Raw genomic sequence first — 19,195 nt, forward strand, 5'->3', positions numbered from 1 at the left:
GCAGTTTTTTAAATCCCACATTATCAGAATGATATTAGGTCTGGCATAATTAAATGCTCTATAACAAGTTTTCTCATTCTTGATAATGTTGCTTTTTTGAACTATTCGCTCTAACAGAAAGAGAAAAACCCAAACTGCAAAAAAACCCAGACCAGACACATTCTCTTTCTTCACAGATGAACAGAATAGTCATCCACTTTGAAGTCATGTAAGTGAAAAAAAAAAAAATTACTTAAATATGCTTATCAGTTTTGATTAGCTAATGACTTCTTTCTTTGGACAATATATATTATCCTAAATATGCATCATGTCAGTGCTATAAGTCTGAGGGTAACAAAACACTAATTAAGTATAGAGCTTGAAAGAAGCAGCAGTCTTTTGAATTTGCTGATGAAATATTTTAGAAAATACCAGGGAAAAGTCTTGACAATTTTCCCAGGTTTTTTGTACTTACACATTTGGAAACCAACTAGAATCCAAGATCTCACAGTGTCCCACACCCATGGGAGCTTACAATTCAGTGTCTGATACACTAGAACTGTTAGCAAAGGGTCAGCAAGGACGAGTGGCTTTTTCAAGACATATTGTTTTAAATACCCTGACTTTTCTTTTGGGATGAATAACTTTGCCTGTACTATAATTAAGGTGAAAACTATTCAAATTATCTAAAAAACTTTGGTGAAAGATCTTACTTTAGACACTGTGAGTTCTCTCACAGCATTTCATAGTTATCTGGAGTAGAAAAAAAGGAAAGAAGAATGACTCTAGATTGTTTTACCTACTAGGAGGAAACATACTTGATTTTGAAGAGCTTAGAGTATTTCAGACTCATATTCATACCAATACGTAGGCACAGATGAGATAACAGTCCCATTAGCAGGAGCTTCAGAATAGCATGAAAACTACCTTTTGGATGCTCTGGAATAGTTTGTGCTTTTTCTTGCTTTGAAGGGCCTCTTGACAGATTTTTATAAGGTTGCGTTGTTCAACTAACTCCGACAGCAACACTAAAACTATGATTTTCTGTGATTGAGATTGGCTGTTTCTTTGAACTCAAATCCCAAGAAATTGTTTGTGCTTAAAAGTTCTATACCAATGCCATTGAAAATATGGCCTAAAAAGAAAGCTCTTGTAAGTAGGAGTAGCAGACTCCATTTGATCAGCCAAAACCCCAAAATGGAAAATCAAGAAAAAGAAAAGGTTAAGGATGTATGTGAGGAATGAGACAACTCTTAGTAAAAATTAAAATAATTTATTAAAATGGAAAAATTGAAGAATTACAGAAATTAGAAAAATATAAAAATCTGGGATCCTAGTGGCTCAGGAGGTATGCCCCAGGAGCGCAGGGATTAGAGATCTTCAGGCTTAGACAGCACTGGACCTCTGGTGGAAGAACTTGCAGTGCTGGGCTGACTTTTAGCTAATCCAAAAGTCAAAGGTAAAAATTATTAAAGGCTCCTTAAAAAGGAGTAAGGCTTAAGTACCCACAACTGGCGTCCACTACAGCTGATCTGCAGGGGTCTCAGCTGCTCGGGGGGGGGGGGGGGGGGGGGGGTGCATCGTTCTTTCATAGTGCCTTTGCTCCGCCCCAATCCGCCCACAGCCCGCCCACAGCCCGCCCACAGCCCGCCCCTTTGGTCCAAAGTGATTGGTGCTTTCCTTTTGACAGATCATCTCTGTCTACCAATAGTTTGTCGTTGTCAGGGGGGTGGTAACAGCTGAAGTAAGGGTGGTAACATGCCCTCATTAAGATTCAGGTTGCCATGGAGCTTACTTGCAGAATAAGGGCTATGGGGCTAAAAATAGCAACTGGCTGTTAGGACTGGGGTTTTGGAGTTAGTCCCGAGACTAAAGTGCAAAGCAAAACCCTAAAAAAAAAATTAAAATACATCTAATACCTCCCAAAACATCCACAAAAGCAGACAATGAACATAGGAGAAACAACTCTTACAGTGTACAAGTGGTTTAAAGTTTGAAAAAGGGATTTTTAACTAGGAAACTTTTAACTGGGAATTTTAACTGGGACTAGTGCAAATACACTGTTTTGAACAAGTGAAAACACTAATAATGAAGCTTGATAGTGAAAACCCTAATAATAAGGCTTGATTTTTGTACCTGGGTTGATGGGTTAACTTTATCATTCAATTAAAGGAGCTGTTTAACTCAAAATTAACTAATTAAGGCACTTAACATGCAAAGACCAAGCTAATTAGGGATTTCATGTATGACAATGTACATTTACCACTCTGTTCCCTGGGCCAGTTCATGTGGATTTTCCACCTTTGCCCTTTTTCAGGACTGTCTGCAATAAGTGGAAGCCTTGGGTACCGGTTGCCTGCGGTCCGGGTGGTAAACAGAACCATGGAAGAAAACACACTCCACAAGCAATTAAGATTGGCTCAGGAAAATGGATAATAAAGGAATGGCACCACTGCTCTTTGTTTTTCTTGACCTCAGGGACAGAGTAAGTTCCCTGGTTACATCTGGAAACACGCAGCAGAAAGAGACAAAGAGCCACATCAGATTCTTGTTAGTTCTGCTAGTGTGTGCATGAACCCTTTGGAAGTCTTTGAACCAGTTACAGAGAATTTCCTCTCTTTCCTCTTCATTATAAATAGGTATAACCATGAGAAACTCTGCAGTGCTACGTCTGTCCCACACCTCTGTGGATGATGGGCAAAGGATGTACAGCACAGGCAGATCAGAGAGGTGGAAGAGAATTTATCTTCGTTGCTGGCACAGGAACTGGGGTGATCAGCATGTAGAGGTGGAGTACAGCCTGTACTGGGGCTGGTTGTTGTCTGAACTCCATGGAGGAGTTGAGGCAACTGACCCTCCATCATATGGAGCCCTTCATTATCCCTTTCCTTGCAAAGCACTGAGGGAACACAGAGAGAAGACTGCTATGTTCTGTGCACGTGTGTGTCCTGTTAGAGGCCACCTTGGTGGCTGCTCCTTGTTTGTACAGTGTCTAAACCACAATCACTTTGCAAAATGAGTTTCAGCTTCCTCACTTAACACAGAATTGAAATTTTGAGTAATGTTTATAAAATGCACATTCTTGCATTTAATATTTGTTAGTTTCACTCAATTTATCTAGATAAAATCTCACAATAAATCATATCTAATCAGTGCTGAACGGTTCAAATGATTTCTGCAGTAATTTGTGCCTGCTGAAACATGAGTTTGGGGGCATTTTGTTCTGCAGTTTCCATAAGAGAAAAGGATTCAGCATGGGAGTCCAGTATGCAATCTGTGCTGTGTCTCTTGCTCAGTTTCTGTGGAGGGCTGGGAGCCCTTGGCACAAGAGCCCTCTGCACTCCCTTGGAGGAGGGAGGCCTGAGGGCAAGATAACCTTCCCCAGAGATGTGCAACCTTCCTTGGGTCTTGGTGACAAAGTGAACCACCCCCAGCATGCCTTGTTTCTATATGGTAATAACCTGTATCCAGTTGGCTAATTGGTTTCTACCCCACCCCCTGCCTTTCCCATAAAAAGCCCCTGTTTTGTCCCCTATCAGGGAGTGTTTGTCCCTGGCCTTCCCTTCACAGGGACTGCTAGACAATGAAGGCTACCTCTGTGGAACTGCTATACGAGGCTCCTGTCTCTCTATCCCCGAGTTTGCTGTGGGTGATTTCACAAAGGGCTGAATCAAAAGAGCTGAATCACCTGCAGCTGAGAAATTGCTACACTTGCTGAAATCGCCTACTGCCCAGGGAAGCCGGCCATGGCTCCTGGAAGAGTTGTTCCTTGCAGGATGCTCTCTCTAGGAAGGTCATGGCACACCAGGTTGTCCACCCTCATCCCTTTCTGGAACCAACAAGTTTCTTGATTCCTGTATAGTGGGCTCTAAAACTCCAAGCTTTAAGTTTTAATTTAATGCAAGCTGAATTTCTTAAAGGGTTTGCAATGTTAATTTAACACTTTATAAACTGCATTTGTGTTAGCAAGTTCCCTGCAAAATCACTGATGTTTGTGTGGAGCAGGGGAGGTATCTACATTTATGTTTAATACAGAGAATGGATCCTCCCCAGGACAAGATCTTTCTGCCTGTTTTTGAAACTCCAACATTGTGACAAATCTAGCTTTGGCTAGCAAAGCAGTAGTGTATTGCCTCTGAATTTGTCAAGTTGAGAAACTGAGCGGACTCACAAGCTAAAATATTTGTTTGGTTTACCTCATTCTCCTCTCCAGAGTATCATATTGCAAATAGAGGTGACCTACTAGCTCAGTGGAACAAGAGAAAAGGTGTGGTGTTGTGTAGACAAGGTTTTGCTTTCAATTTAAAAAGCACAGAAGCATAATTGAAAGTATTTCAGGCTTTTAATTAGATGAAACTGAAATATACTCTGTATATAAGAAAAACACCATCAAATATATTTTATTTAAAAATAAAGGGTTATTCATTGCAATTTGTGAATGGATGAATTTTACCTGACCAATGATAAAATTTTCAATAGTACCTAGTAGGGCCTTCACATAAAGCTCTACAATTCCTAATTTTAATACAATTAATTAAGTTTTCACAAAATATCTGTTTTTCAGTTACAATTATTTTTATTCACTTAACCCTGCATTTGAGAGCTGTGATGCTGTGGTCCTACTGGGGTATTCCTGGGGAGCCTTTAAAAGGAGCAAGCCTCTCTGAATTTTTGATGATCAAAAAATGTATCAATGGTAAAACTTTAATTGTGGCAATTTGAAAGTGAAATCAGCATGTGAAACTCAGAGGAAGAAAGAAATAGGACAGATGTTACAAGAAAAAACAGGAGTAGAAATTAATGTGTGGAATTGGGTTTCTACTGGATTTAACTGAACGTTCATATCAGAGCCCTAAGAGCACTGGTGACCCTAATGATGCTGACCAGACTCTCCTGGGACTCCCACCCACGTCTGCTGCCCATGGGCCCTGAAGCCCCATTTTAACTCAGGCCTGAGCCCCCAGTCCCTGCTCAAGCTGTGCTGTAGGGTTGTCTGTTCCCTGTCCCATTTCACACGAGACCTTCAGACCTGCATTACAGTCATGTGTCCAGTCTTGTCTGCAGCCCTGTCTCCTGCTGCTTCTGATGGAACCCTCTGGATGAGGCTGTAGATGGATCCTGTTTCCAGTACCTGTCACTGCCTTGCTGCGCTCAGGTGCTTCAGGATTGTGTCCTGATCAGTGAGGACACTTTCTGGGCTGGACCTCCCTCAGCTCCTGCTTCACTCTTCCTTAGGATCCTGTCCTTGCTGCTCCCTGACAACCCAGGACAGGAAAATTTTTTTTTTTTTGCTTTCCTAAATTGCTGTGTGAGCTATACATAATACTCAGAAAAGGATAAAAAGCTGAGTGTAAGTACTTCAAGGATGCCCAATACTCGAGGTAAAGGCAATCCACTCACTACTTGGAGACTTGGAGCCTGCAAGTGATAATACTGTGTCTGACAAAAGACAGGCAGATGAAAGTGAGAATCAGGATAATCCTCTCAACTGCTAAGAGAACTTTATCATGTAACATGAGTACTCCAAACAGCAGGAAATGTTCTTTATTCTTGGTTAATGTTTAAAGGTTGCAGTGTGATACTGCTATGGCTGTGATTGAAAAGGACAAATTCTGCTCACAAACTTAGCTCCAGGTTTTCTCTCTTATTTTCTATTCAACACATTTTTTCCTCGAAATACTGAAAAATTGTAATTTTGAGAGAAAATGACAGCAGCTGAAAACAGTTTGGTTGACTCCATGAATTCAGGTCATAGCATAAACTGCCTTGCCCTGTGTGGGTTGTAACACTTATGTGTTTGCCACTTTATCACTACTGGAAAAACACTCACTGGTAGTGTAAAGGTGGGAGCACTCTCAAATGCCCAATTTCCATTTCCAGGGAACCCTGATATTAGCAAAACTATAGCTTATTTGGGAACCAAATGCATCAGTTTTAAAAAATTTCCCACAGACACAAATTTCTGTGAGTGCTCTGTTTTAGAAATAATTTTTTTGATTAGTTGGGGTATCTCCCTAAGAGAACTGAAATAGCTATACTTATTTTTGGATGCTGTTGGCTGGGAAAACATTTTCGATTACTTATGATGTTCCTCACTCCTAGAACAGCCCTGGATCTGGTTCTCTACAGAGGAACTAGGAATCTGAGCTTTGCTGTGACACCTCAGGAGCAAGTTCAGAAACTCCCTGGAATCAGCTTGCATTTCAGCAATGATTTAAGGAGGTAAAGATTATTTGTAAAGCAGCATGTCCTTAAAGAAGAAAATAAACCCCAACAACACTGACCAACAACTCTCACTGCACTGTGCTTTCTTCGGTGCTGGCATAACTGCTAATTTCTCAGATGTTAAGGAGTAGTTAATTATTTATACAAAGTGGGATGGCTTTAGCAGGATATATTCTGGTGTCAGAATACAAGGTGGGACTCAGTCTGCATTTCCACATAAAGTTTGGAAGGTTTGAAAATGGGTCTCCTGCTTTTCTGTGACATACTTAAATCCTGTGAAACAGGATATTCTGGGGAGGATCGAAATTTTTTTGAAAAGGAGCTTTTCTCCTTCCAAGAAATGTATTTTGTAGGTGGTGCTTGAGCAGAAACAGGTATAACCCACAGGCTTGGAGGCAATGTGTACTTTCATTCCAGAGGCACAACCTGCTGAAATTGTTCTTGAGCATCCCTGGCTGGCAATGCCAGAGTTTTCTCCTCAGCTCCCTGGGTTCTGGAAATCCTCTTCTTTGATTGCATATGTTTCATTCTCTGTTGTCCAAGGCACATGTACCTTTTCTGAATTCCACTAAACACCATGACAGCAGCTCTACTGGTCTCAAGCACCTCCCTGTGTTACTCTGAGAAACTAAGCCCAGGGCGGAACAGTCTAGGACCAGACCAGCAAAGGAACAGAGAAAATCCCCAGGGGAGCCAGGTTACTCAGTTGAGTCTGGGAGAGCAGTAACTCAATCATTAGACAACCTCCTCTCTTGGGTACAATGCATAAATGGATAATGTGCAATAGGTAGTTGTAGATTAATGAGATTCATCTGGAACATCAAAGAGGGGATTTTCCCTTGAGGATTGTGATTAGAACTTGCATACTTTCAGTGTAGCAAATCTGTACCACTTTACTCTCTTAGTATTGGCAAAGTCTAATTTCGGCAATATTGGGCTGTGGTAGCCAACTGGGTAAGAAGTACATCTATATATATATATATATATATATATACATATATACAGATGTGTATATATATATATATATATACACACATATATACAGATGTGTGTGTATATATATATATATATATACACACATCTGTACAGTTACTTTTCCCGGAAAAAAAATCTTTCTCATCCCATTCCATTTGATTGTCCTTTCATAGGAGTCTTATTATTCTTATTTGCACTTTACAAATACTCTCACAAATACGATGAATGCCACCTTCACAGTAAGCTGCTACTGCCATTGTTCACAGTACTTCTTGATATGTGAGAAAAAAGATTCATTATTAAGATAATAAAATAACAGCATAATTATAGGATTTAACATCACTGGGTAATATTTCATGCTTCAGAACACTTTATGTTTCTTTAGTTGTCTACTTTCCAGGGTGATTTAGTTCATTTTTGCTCTTGTATTCCAGTAGCAACTGTAGCAGAAAAGCCTTTTACTATCTAGCCTTTTACTACTACTAAAGGGCTGCAGCTCCTTTCTTAAGATGCAAAGCTACATACACGGATTGATGGTGACGTCTTTGTCACAGGAGGTAGTGATGCCTTTGAGGACCAAGCCTGCAGGATTCCTGGAAACTGTAGCTGATTCAAAATGCAGTGGCCTGCCAGAGAAGATAGATGAAAAACATTATAATAATCTCTAAATTGTCCATTTGCTACCCATTGGAGCCCAGTTTTAATTCAGCACACTGGTCCTTATCTCTAAAGCCTTAATATTGAGTTGACTCTGAGTACATCTATTTTTTGCCTGCTTGCATGAAAGCTGTAGCTGATGAATTTTTTAGACTTTTCAGCTTTGTACTGAAAGATGAAGGGGGCAGGGGCACAGTGTATCAGTTATTTCTTTCCATTTCCCAAGTTTATATTTTTTCCCTTTCAGACTGCAATATACCAATTCAGATTTCCCCATCACAGAACATGATCAGCAAAATCCTCCTCCATATGCAGTTATGACAGTTTTTTTCATTACTTTCCTATCAAAGAAAACGCCGTGTTGGCATTGGTAAATGTATTATTAGCTCTTTTCATGAAGGATTGTGCCAGATATGATGCTAAGAAATGTTTTAAAAATCTCTCTAATAATAAAGAAGCAGAGATTAAAAAGAAGCATTTTCATGTGCTTTAGCTGAAGTCACAATAAAGCCTAGTGTTGACATGTCTGATACATTTATGCCATCCAGAAGCTCTTTTATTTCATAAAAAAAAGTTACCAATTGGATGTAGCAAAAGCGTAAGTGTACCTCAAGATTTTTTTTGGCAGAAATTACACGTCGAATGCCATACAAATACTATACCTTTTTTCTGCAAGAAATGATAGATACTAATGCAATTGTGTCAGTTTTAGATTTCAGCTTCAGTCCTGAAATTATTATATATGTGATTAAATTTGTTAACAGTTATAATCACAGTGAAAACAGTGGATTTATTAAAATAAATTACATGCTTAAATTGTTGCAACAGCAAAGTCTTAAATATCAAGAAGCTGTTTATTATATCTATTTCTTCAGGTTTTTGTCATAAGGTGTCTTCAGATACTGTTTATATGAATAAATCTTTGTTTAGCACGGTTGTTTGTGCATACAAATGCAACAGTATGCTACAGCAGCAGCTAAAGAAGCTAAGAGTCTATATAAAATGGATAAGGAAATGGATTGGGGTAGCAGCTCACATTTGTATTTATCAACCATTTACCTTACAAGTTGAACCACATTAATATGCAGAAGAGAGAAGGCTTTGTGTCAGAAATAAAGCAAACTGCCGCCCCTCACAGATCCTTTTCTATAGATTGTGCTGAAATGCACTGAGATTACAGCAGTGATTAAACATTTCCTTCCAGGCATCCTAAAACTGAGTGAACAATCTGAGGTGGAACTTGCCCTATCCACAACAGCAGGTATCCTACACAGGGTGTCTTATTAGAAGACGATGGTTCATATGAGTTGAGACTCAAGATAGAGGAGTTCCACTTCTTGTGCAAGAATTTTGTCAGTATGGCCATGTTTTAGAGCAAGTTGGCCTCTCTGAGGAAACTCAGTCTTACAGCACATATTAGATTTTTCTCTCACCATATTGACATGATGTCTGTGTCCTTGCTGGGAGATCTCAGGAGGACAAGGTAGGGGAACTGCTGAGTTGTGGAACCCTGCCAGCCTTGACACTAGGTTGGGCAATGGACTGAATAGATGGGACATTTCCGTACTTTTGCATGGAAAATGTTCCATGTATCTGGAGAATGTTAATCACTATTTGGATAATAGCTACAGATTTTTCATTCCCCTACATAACAACTATAGGAACTCAGTTCTTAAGTCTGGTCTTGCTGGTATATTTTCTGCTTTTAGATTCTGTTTCAGCTTTTGAACCTTTTCCTTTGTCAAGTACTAAATTCAGACAACAAAAACCCTGCTCAGTTGGTGCCTAACTGTGAAGGAGCCTAGATTTTATGGAAAAGTGAGTTTTATCATTAAATGTCTCCACTGTATCCCATGAAGCTGAGCACACTCACTCTGTGCTCCCTTTAACTGGTGACATTTGGTGCTAGTCAGGTTTAATTGTAACTGCTTTGGAAAGCTGTAATCTTTCCTGTTTCATTTAGCTTGAATTAATCTCCCTTAACAAGCACTCAGAACAGCCCTCTTCCCCCTAAGTATGTTGGCCACAGAGCCATTGTTGTGACTTATTATAGAGAATCCTTTTTCTGCTTAGCAAAATTGAGACAAAGGAATGCCTCATCAAGTTTTTACTGTTCTGCTGCCTTGCATTTATAAAGCGCATATGAATGGACTAGATGCAAATGTCCTTCCTGTAGAAGGTCACCCAATTAACAACTAGTGCACAGAACCATTAAATTTTATTAATACAATCCTTTGGCTTAAACTATTTGCATCTAAAAGCTTTTTTAAAATGCTAGTAATATTTTTGAGTATAATTGCAATTAATTTACAGTAATTAGAGAAATTGTGGGTCTGAGTCTTATATTCCTATGTATATTTAGCTCACCAATATTCCAATGTATAAACATCAAAATATCTTTAAATATACAGTGCTCATTTACTCACTTCTTGAGTAATTTGTAATGCTCCTTTTCCCTCTGCTTTCTGTCATTTTGGATTGTAAATTTTTGAGGTTGAGAATTCTGTTTTATCTGTGTGTCTATGCAGGATAACAGTAAAATGTTTTTTCTCAGGCTCACAGGATGTTAGTATAGTCATTACTAAAATAATTAAGATAAGACCCCAAACAGAGGCTGTAATGAATGGTTGCTCACTTTCTTCTGTCTGGATCATGTGTTACCATGGAAGGTGGAAGGGGAACAGGCTCACCCCCTTCCTCCCCTCCCTTTTCATCTCTATTATGGTGGGAGCTCAGCACAGGAAGAGAGAGTTGATGCTGTTAGAGATGACAAAGATGTTCTCATAGATTCATACAGATTACACCTCACAGGGATCATGCAGTCAAACCTCCTGTTGAACAAATAAGTTCTCGATATTCAAACCACAACGCATAATTAAAGCGGTGTTTCTTTGCGCAGAAGGGTTAATTGTTGTATGCTATGAGAAGAGAACAGGAGACCACCAAGCACTGCCAGTTCTTGAGTTTACAATAGTTTTGTATCAGGGAGATATTGATGTGATCAAAGAAGGTGAACAACACCTTCAGCGTGTAATGCGGAGAAAAAGGAGAATTTTCCTTTTTCCTGACACTTCTGTGAAAATACTCTATCAATTCATCAGGTATGACCAGAACACAAAAACAAAGCTGATAATCTCAGGTCTTGGGAAAGCCATGCTCTTCTACTCCGTGCTCTATGTCTTCATACAGATGGCATAATGTTTTACAGAAACATGGGGAAAAAATTGTAGAATGCCTGTAGACTCTAACGGGGGAAAAAGTTATAATTTCTGATCTTTGACTAGAGGGACTTGGTAAGAGTTAAACTTTTCAGGTAATTTAAAAATATATTTAACTTCTTATTTAATTGGCAAGTCATAAAGATCATTTGAATGATCATACAGTGCTTACCTACCCCAACTGCCCTCATATTGATAACACAATAGTAGAATATAGTCAATCTTTGTCAGCATTGAAGCATGCTGTGTTTTATAATCATTATTTATAATTAAGGAATTGGTGAAAGAGTTATAAGGGTATGCTGACAGCAGTTAACTTGGTAGCGAACCTGAAATTTGCCACAATTGCTGTAATAAATCAATTTCACCAGGATTATTGCTACTGTAAAACTAATAGTCTGTAAGAGCAGCATGTGATCCTCTCAGATCTTAGTGACTAGAAATTTAGAATGTGAAACTAAATTCCTAATATAGAAATTAAAACTAATAGAACTGCTGATATAAATTGAGGTTAAAGCTCTCTCAAAGTTTCAACAATCAAGGAACAAATGAAGATGAATAACAGGAAAGCTTGATCAAATTTTGGGGCTGACAAGAAAACACAAACCAGTATGCATGGTACCACCCGAATCTGGCAGCCTGAATGCCTAAAGCAGTCTCAGTGTCATTAAGCTCCCTGCCCTGACCATGCTGTGGGAGTTGTGTTTTTACATCAATAAGGGAAGAACAAGGGAGACTGCTGGAACGATACCACAATGAAACAATAAACATTGCTCTTTCAGCTGTTCCAACCAGAGCACTTGATTAAAATTACCATCAGGATCAATCAGCACAGCAGACAAACTGTATCTTCAAATTTCTATTTTTTCCAAACAAACCTTTTCATCACAATATCTGCAATTAGTGCCAGTCATGGCTTCTGCTCTCTAAAGTATCTGTAGGACTTTTGGCCAATTTTGTCATGAGAGTATGCACATCACTCTTGCCTTCAAGGAACCATATTCAAAAGCAAAGGATGGCTCCTCTTGGACCATCCTTGTCATGTTCCTTGCATGTAACCTGACTAAATTGTGAAAATACACGACTGATTCTCTTGCAGACTCTGTTCTGTTTCACATTGCCCAAGCAACACTGGATTCTTTCTTGTAGTGTAAAGATTTCCAAACTCCAAATATGCCAGAAGATGAGTGATGAACCAGTGACAGATCCATAAAAGTTTACACTACATGTTTCACAGACCTATTTTTACCCTACCCCTTAGAATACAGGGTACACTTCAATGTATTATCAGCTTATAAAGAGAAGAAGGGAAACTTTTTGGTGTGTATTTATTGATCTCTAAACACCAGTAAATCTTTCTGCATCCATGTAAAAGCCCAGAAGGTATAGAGGTTCACCAAAGAGTTAAAAATGTTAAGTAAAAATTCTAAATGTTTTTAAAAAGTAAAAAGGTTAAAAATACTATTTCCTATATATATCTCTTTAAATACTTTAAAAGTATTGACACGTTGGTTTGTAGTGTTTGTTGTATATTCATTTTCAATAAGCTAACCCATAGTAAAGATTAAATTCCTTTAAGTAAGCCTTTCAGACAAGTACAACAGGAAAATATTAACAGGTTTGTACATATACATGAATTCAAACTGCACTAAGGAGGATTATTTACTGTCTTTCTTATGAGAAAGAAAATAAATTCATGCAGACTATAAAATCATAAGAGCAAAATCAATGCTAAAATTAGGGACTGAATATATAAGAAATACACATAGAACAAAAATTACAGTGAAGCAAGAACTCACTACAACAGTCTTCAGCTGATTCATAACCAACTTCATTAAACTGCTAAAAGGAGAAAGAAGGTCAATGGTCGTTGTTGCAAAATCCATCTCCCTTTTACTTTCTCTTCACATTATCAGTTGTTACAGGAGCACATACCTTTCTATCTCACCAGCCCATTTCTGTGCATCTTAAAATTCTGACACTGAGAGCTTACCATCCATTCCAGCTCAGAATAGAGGTCCACAAATAACAAGACTGCAGGACTAACACCACACAAGTGCAAGGAATATATTGAGTTTAATTAAAAATTTACAGATGCTGAAATCATCTTTTTGTTCTTGAGACGGGATAGCAAGTAATGTTGTTGCATCTACTTCCACCTTGTTTTCTTGAAGGAGTGGCCACAAATGGAAAGGATGGAAAGCCTGCAGTCCACAGGGAAGCCTATGTGAATTACGACTGCTGAAACTTGCTGAGCAGGAAATTTGGACCCTGGCAGAGGAGAGCCTGGGTGTATTCACTGGATATCTGCATAGCTGCAGAAAGAAACAGCATTGCTTCACAATGACTTTTAATTAAAAAGATCTGAAACAAAGTGCAATGTGCATTTTAGTAACTCTCCAGGCCTGTAATCTCAGCAGAGTAGACAAAAATTAGGACCAAACTGGGAAACATAGATAGGTCTGTGAAGTTAAAGATGTTTGATAATGATTTTATCCATTAAGATGTCAAGTACTGGTGTCACTCAATATTGGGCAGAAATCTGATTCATTAATCAATACAAAGCTCACTTTGATGACATCGAAGGTGGTTATTCCTCCCCAGAGCTATATGCCTTAGAATAACAATGCTGCAACTTTAGGACTGGTATTTTATTTCTAAAAATACCATCCAAATAACACAGGTTTCACGCAAAATTTTTGGCAAATTGAGTGTTAGCAGCTTATTAGAAGTTAAAAGATGGGGTAGGCTTCTGTAACAGTCTCCTGCATCTATTTTATATCTCTTTTATAGAAGGGATTTTATTTAAAGATGATAAGACAACAGATTTAAAATGATCACATCATATAAATGTTAGGAGTCTCCAAAGTTTTTTATTTTTCTCTCCACATCAGAAAAGGAGTCTGATAATGCTTTGACTGAAGTCAGGAGAATTGCTCCCATTCAATTACACCCTAAACCTGCAATGGGATTTGCTAATTCATAAAAGTCAAAGCCAATGCGATTGGTATGCAAAAAGTTTTTATGATGCACAGTCAATAATGAACATTTTCCTTTCTTTTTTTCTGGAAGGCCTAATTTCAGAATCAGGGGGAATATCCAATACCAAATACCTATTTGGAAAGGGAAAATTCTGCAACCAGTACTCAAACTAGTCAAAATCTGCTTCAGACCAGCTTCTGTGGCATTAGATGATACCTGAAGTGCATGAAGATTGCAGCATCAGAGCTGATATGAGTAAGGGCCATCAATGACAGAAGGAAACAAATAGAGGCCATTCAGAAGAAATGCCTTCAGAAAATTCTCCTCTCTCTGTTCTTCTGTAGTTAGTATTAAATAAAATCCTCACTTTCTGATCAACTCAAATTCATGTCTGAAAATAATTCTGCCTATCCCACAGCATGACAGAGGTCATGAGACCATGATTACCAAGAACTAAAAACTCAGAACTTTGCTGTCCATCAGACCACCAGGATACTGCCCACTGTTCCTTTAAACTGTTCCAGAAACAAACACTGAGAGAGAAATGGAAAGGAACTGCAGTCACAGTTGGTTTTTTCACCACTATTAATGGTATACTCTAGTTCAGACTTTTCTCCACACATTCTCCCATATTTACAGATAGCTGTTTAGTCTAGGAAAGCTAGAAAATCTGCAATGTGGTGTACAATATCTATATTCTGTCTAGTCTAATTAGAAAACCCCATCTTTATAGTCATGGGTTTATTACCTGACAGTCATGTACTAGCATAGTGTGATGTGTTTATTTCCATCAGTAGAGGGAATATTGAGTTGTTTGTTCATCCTCCACAGTCTGCCTCAGATAAAATATTGGCTTCAGTTAATTAAGTGAAAATTTTACCACAGCTGGACCAGCATATCATATATTCTATTTTTAAGAACTTTAAAATTATAAACATCTTTTAGTCATTCTAGGTTTTATAGGAGAAAAAATTTACGACATCTAGGTTTATTCCTCTCCTCTTGCATGGGAGTCTTTGTGGGAATCCTGAAAAACCACAAAACAAAACAGTGATTCTTATCTGGATATGCCTGTTTGCATTCTTAAAAATAGAGCTGTCTCCCAGTTCTCATCTCCTGTGTAGGTCTTCTGGTGTCTGAGCTGTAGGGTAAAATTTAAGAGCCTTGGCCATACCTAGAAAACACATAAAGACCTCTGTTCCCACAGTCCAGCCCTGTGGTTTCCCCTAGAGCTTAGAGAATGGCAGCAGAATTACCCAGCAGCTAAAAGCAGGAACTGCTGGCTACTAAAATGCATACTGACAAACCAGGCATGCCCACAGCCCTCATGGCTTAGTTCACAGACCCTGCAGTAGTGATTGACATTACTCATTCAGACAGCAAAATATTAGATTTCAAAGACTATTCCTAAGGCATCTTGAACACTGCACAGATCTTAATTTCCACAGTTATTCATGTGTTTGATCTCAGAAGCACCAGTAGCAAAGTCATCATTTGGGAGAAAAGAGGGCCTAGCATCCTATGGACAAGCAGGTTTCACAGGATAAGAAGTATGTTAAATATACACTTTGACCTATTACCCACTAGATGCAACAGTACAAAGCCCACAAACTGTTTGACATGAAAAAGGGAATAATGCAAACTACTGGGGAAGAGATGCACAGCATGATAGCAAAAGGGGAAAAGAGAAAAAATGAAAGTTCCATCTGAATGGTGGTCTAAAAATTTTGTTTCTCAGCATACACTATTTGAAAGATTGAGGGGAACAGAGAATGTCTTCTGTCCCTTCTATAAATGCTAACAAACTTCTTGCTCAAAATAGTGTTCTGTATGTATAAAACCCAGGGCTTGCCTTTAATATCCAGTGGAGCATGACCCACCATACCAAACCTCTCTGGGCATGTCTGCATCAGTGGTTCAGTTTGGATCACTTTTCAAGTGTATCTCTTAATATCACTGTTCAGTTCTGTTTTATCCACATGGCGGAGTGGTGCCTGCATGCAAAAACTGAATACGTGCCCTGCCAGCACAAACAGGCACTAAATACAGTGGACTGTGTTTGTGCTAGTCCAGGCTCCATCCCACCACCAAAGGATGAGTTCTGAAAGGAGCCAAAAAGTGAGTCATTATTATTATAGGAGGTAAACATGGATGCTGCCTATAATATTTTTCTACTTTTCATACCCTCTTGCTAATCCAAGAGCTCAGGACTGAACATCTTCTAACAAATGCAAGTATTTAAAAACTGACTTCTTTTCTGTATTTCATTCACATGTTATCACACCCAGCTTGCACTCTGAGGTGATATAAGGTTCATTATTGATTGTGACACAGAGATGAAAAGGCCATTTACCACCCCTGCCTGCTTCGTGACCTTGGCCTAGGCACCTTCTCCTTAGACAATTTTGGAAACTGCAAAATGCATTTCCTGTCAGAAAATTACAGCAACTGGCTAAATAAGATGGTAGCTGGCATGAAGGAAGTGAAAACAACTTGTGTTTTGTATGTCGAAAGATGATATGCATAGGTAAGAAATGAAAAACAAATACTTTGAGTTTTAAATAGAGGTGAAAATAAAATTATGGAAAAACATGGACACCTACATTGGGCAAGATGCCTGTGGAAATGACTAATAGTACCTTTACTCAAAACATGGAGATGTCTTCATTCCCTTTGACCCCTGACCACACTATGAGGCAGCAAAGTGTATATATATGTTACATACCATGGTACACTTTATTGTTTCACAGTCTGTCATGATTCAACCCCACTCAGCAACTAAGCATCACAGAGCTGCTCACTGACTGCCCATCCCTGCAGTGGGGAGAAGAATCAAGTAAAAAAAAAGTTAACCTTGTGGGTTCAGATAAAACCAGTTCAATAATTGAAACAAAATATAATATAATAATAATAATAATAGAAATAATGATAATGATTGTGACAATAATTGCAATGAAAAGGAGAGGGAGAGAAAGGAATAAAACCCAAGAACAAATGATTCACAATGCGACTGCTCACCACCCACTGACTTGCCTGTCCCCAAGCATGGTTCAGCAGCTCCTGGATAACTTCTCTGTTTATATACTGAGCATGGCATTCTATGGTACAGAATATTCCTTTGGCCAGTTTGGTCACCTGTCCTGGCCAGGCTCCCTTCCCAGATTTTCATGCAGCTCCTCACTGGCAGGGCATGAGACACTGAAAATCCTTGATTCAGGGTGAGCAACACCTAGCAACAGCTAAAGCATCAGTGTGTTATCAACATTATTCTCCTACTGAATCCAAAACACAGCTGTGTACCCTTTTGCAGTAGCATTGGTGGCTACCTAAAGCACAGGACATGAGAATACCAGTAACAGATTAAAAAAAAAAATTGAAATATTTTCAGTGACTGCTAAATGTATAAAATAATTTTCCCCAAATGCTGAACCATTTACAGAAATGTACAAGTAATAGAGATAACCAAAGTTAACTACAGGATTAGGCTTTTCTTTAGTCAGTCTTGTGCAATTGGACTTAAACGTCAGGCAGCACAAACTAGACCGGTGCTGTCACTGTGTGACATGTACTGCTACTTCAGTTGTTAGTAGCAATATTTCCCTGTAATTGTGTGTCATCATTTCTATTATAAAAATAGCTTCCCATTACTCTCAAGTTAAAAGAAACAATTACACATCAGAATATGATGAAAATCAAATTTTAACAAGACTAGTGATTTTAATGATTGTTTGCTGTATAAATATGTTTCAAAAGGCTGAGAAGCTATTCATCAGGAAGATCTGTATCATTTATTCATATGACCTTTAAATTAAAACTCACACACTGAGGACTCTTTCCACAACCAATATGAAATAGGTGATAAAATTGAATTGGGTGCCATACAACATCTATGGTTATCCTAAAAATTTACTTTGCTCTCTTCAGTCATAGAAATATCTATTGATTTGTTTGATGTTATTTTCTTGCAAAGAGCAACCCCCCTTCTCTCCTGCCCACCCCATTTATAATTTATCTCTCCTCATTTTCCTCTTACATTAAATGCAATGTTTATACTGCCAAAAGAAATACTTAGCACTGGAAAACAGTATCCAACCAGCATACATTTAAATGTAACAATTACTGTAAAGAGTCTGGTGAAGACTAAGCCATTCCAAAATCAGGCTGGATGAAGCAGCAGAGAACAATATCTGCTGTAGGGAAACATCTCACCAAAAAGCAAGGAGCAGAAAACCTAACACCTTTTTCTTCAACAAGCTTTTGCCCTGATCCAGGCGCATTTTAGCTAGGCATGATGAAAATCTGCTAAATACAATTTGTCCTTGGCTATGTTTACAGCCAAAACTTGCTCAGTAGCATTTCAGTTGCACCTGCTGCTACTGACACTTGCCACTGAGTAACTTTTTGAAGGGAGACAAGGGATAAAACCTGAGATCCACCACTTACACATTTATACAAACCTAGTTAACCACCAGCAGACAGAATTATGCAGATTTGAAGAAGTGCGTCTGAGATCAGATTCGGGTGCTATATAATATCTTGTTTGCTGGGGCAGCTACCGTGCTCTTGAGAACTTGGGAGTGTGCTGTCAGCACATGTGTTCGGCTGTCAGCCTTCCTGAACAAATTAATGACACAAAGCAGTTTGTTGTATGACTTCTACATAATTGAGTTAAATAATGGTACTTTGTGCCAGTTATTGACTACCACAGTAGAAAACTGATGAAGTGGGAAGAATTGCAATGTAATACAGCTTTTGTCAGCCATCTAATTTGAACTTTTTCAGCAGCTAGGTCTGAAATAGATGCAACTGGATAAAGACACAAAGATTCATTTTTAGGTTCTCTAAGCAACAGTTTGATTCTTTCTCTGATGAATCTTGTTTAACACATCTGTTTTTACAGAAGAGTTGTTAATTTTTCAGTTAATTGTAAGGTATCAATGACAAAATTTTTCTCTTAGGAGAAAATGCTTTCTAACATACTACTATAATGAATCACTTCCATCTGTCTATTTGCACTTCATTTTCAATCATAACTAAAATTGATGTAAAGTTTAGGCACCCTGCTAAAAGTAAAATGATAACCAGAATTATGATATCTGAGATACAATATCTCTATTAAAAGGGAAGCTTTTAGAAACATGTTGATGTTCTAATGAAAA

General features: G+C 38.4%; 1 protein-coding gene across 3 annotated transcripts in view; it reads left to right on the plus strand.

Annotated features, from left to right (window-relative positions):
• SSTR1 (somatostatin receptor 1) overlaps positions 1 to 19,195 on the plus strand; it is a 46,598-nt gene that overhangs the window by 18,615 nt on the left and 8,788 nt on the right. Inside the window, exon 3 of one of the 3 annotated variants that reach the window (XR_011151417.1) lies at positions 2,297 to 2,907. The exons of 1 other annotated variant lie outside the window; for it this stretch is intronic. The gene's annotated coding sequence lies outside the window, so the exon portion shown is untranslated. Of the gene's footprint in view, positions 1 to 2,296; positions 2,908 to 6,086; positions 6,202 to 19,195 lie in introns of those variants that run through there. One more of the 3 variants, XM_069017841.1, reaches the window with a different exon arrangement.

The sequence above is a fragment of the Aphelocoma coerulescens genome, chromosome 5 (genome assembly GCF_041296385.1).
Source record: "Aphelocoma coerulescens isolate FSJ_1873_10779 chromosome 5, UR_Acoe_1.0, whole genome shotgun sequence".
Classification (NCBI taxonomy): Eukaryota; Metazoa; Chordata; class Aves; order Passeriformes; family Corvidae; genus Aphelocoma; species Aphelocoma coerulescens.